Genomic DNA, 2,306 nt, shown 5'->3' on the forward strand with positions numbered 1-2,306 from the left:
GGAGAAAGGAACCTCGTGGTGGAGCGTCTGCACTCATAATATTTAATATTATTCAGTGATATAAAATTAACCAATCATCTCCACAGTGGACTGGAAGAGTACGAAACACGACAACCCAGTGTAGTTACATCACACTAGTACATGGCTAACCCACGCTATCACCATATTTCTTGGCTTTCGTGCGACACCTATCTCTAGTAATCCAGCAACCTGCATCGCTTCTCCCTCCTCGTCTCTATCAAAGTGCGGCGGGCTGGCGTTTTTGCCGTCTATTGAGGTCGGTTAACTCATCACATGTTAGCGACATGCCAAGAGCATTCTAAAAAATTTCCTTTCATGTTCCATTTTCAAAAAGAAAAAAAATCCTTTCACATACGAATTTGCCTGTATGCTTTGAGCAACTTGCATGTCCTATACTGCTCCCGTTTGATATTCTAACTTAGCTAGAAGTTAGACTAACTCATGACTAACACTAAACTAATTGTAGCCAAAGAGGTGTTTGGGTGGCAGGGTTAGATTGACAATAAATGCACTTGATGCAGAGAGAAAAGTGATTTTTCAGTGGTCCCAATGAGAACTATCTCCAGTTAACACCTCTTGGGTGGGATAGTTTTTTTTGGTGTGTTCAGTGCAACTTGCTCCAATTTAAACCCTCATGCTTGGATACTTTAGGGCTATTTGAGCCCCAACTAGCTCAAACTAACTCTAACCCATGGATCCAAACAGGGCCTATGGCCAGTCTCGACGTGGAGCAGTCGCGTGCACCGGGAAGCGGCGCTCTCTCGGCCGTCGTGCCACTTCAAAGGCGGCGCTAGTGAGAGGTCGCCTCTACTCTGGCCGGGCATTAATGCGGCACTGCCGCTCCAGGGTGACACTGACCGTTTCATGCGGGAAGCGCGCGCTGGCAAGGGAGAATAGGTTTTGAACCGTTTCAGGTGTAGTACTGGTAGTTTGCAAAACTACTCAATTATTGCACTCAGTTTCCTAAGAAATTGTGGTAAAAAACGTTACTCCACAGCCCACTTCCCTTCTCCTTCCTCTTCCACCGCCCGCGCACGTCTGCGGGAAGCGACCGGTCAACCCTTATATAGGAGTGCTAGCACAAAAAGATGCATGTATGACCACTAAAATTTCCATATTAAAGCGCCGCTCCGGCGGGAGTATGGCGTATGTTGTTACCTTCGGCCGGGCCATGGTTACCAGGCGACGGCGACCGGAGAAGAGGCGGCGGGAGGGGAATGAATGCAGCTACTGTTTGGGTTCGCCTTTCGGCTTAAATAAATGCGCAGCATCATGTGTACCCGCAGGTGCATAAATTGTAACATACGTGTCTGTTTAAGTGGGCGTCACGTAACTGGTGTGTGTGTGTGAGAGATTCTGAGAGAAAGAGTGCGTGTGTGCGACTCTACTCTTCGGACATGTACTCAACCTTTTGCATCTGGATATAAGTATAATGGTATTTGCTTTAGCTAGTGATTTACGTGGCCATGTTAACGTGGTTGTGTCAAAAAAATGTCACTTCCTGCTCGTGATTTGCGTTATATAATTACAAGCAAGATTCTCGTGCATTGCACGGAACATCAATATGCAATTTTTTTACAAAATACCTGTTGTGATTGACCCATGCAGGAGTAATCCCATGTGTAAAAACTAATGATATCTCGAGAATTTTATCGAAAAACTGGTATCTCGAGAATGTCATCGAAAAAATGAAAGATGAGAGATAAGGCGAGGAGCAGTGGAGCATGGTGGTGACTGGTGGTCCGAATGGGCGGAGGCATGGGGATGGACGGCGCCGGCAGGCGGCAGCGGCCACCATGCATGCTAGATTGTTCCAGAGACTTATTCCTTTTTTAATTGCTGAGCAATGAGGTTGGGGGAGATAATGATGTGGAGAGAGGTGCGGGTATCTTTTGTAAAATTATCATAGTTTGCTTTCTATCCGTCAAATATAGATCATACAGTCTGTATTACAAGATGGCAGGCACACCATCATCGCCAACTCGTTTTTTATAAGGGTACAGATGATAAGTTTGCTGACTACTAAAGTAAAGTGGAATTTGTCCATTTTATGCAAGTAAAGAAAGGTGATTGTTTATCTACGGGTAAGGTTGGATGAAGGGTGGTAGGAACAAATGCTCCGCCTAGAGCATGTGTGTGTGAGATGGAGTCTTAGTGTGTGTGTGGGGTGTGTGTGTGTGAGAGAGAGAGAGAGAGGGAGAGAGAGAGAGAGAAAGAGATGGAGTCTTAGTTTGTGTGTGTGTGAGAGAGAGAGAGAGATGGAGTCTTAGTGTGTGTGTGTGTGT

This window comes from Triticum dicoccoides, chromosome 3B (assembly GCF_002162155.2).
Source record: "Triticum dicoccoides isolate Atlit2015 ecotype Zavitan chromosome 3B, WEW_v2.0, whole genome shotgun sequence".
Lineage (NCBI taxonomy): Eukaryota > Viridiplantae > Streptophyta > Magnoliopsida > Poales > Poaceae > Triticum > Triticum dicoccoides.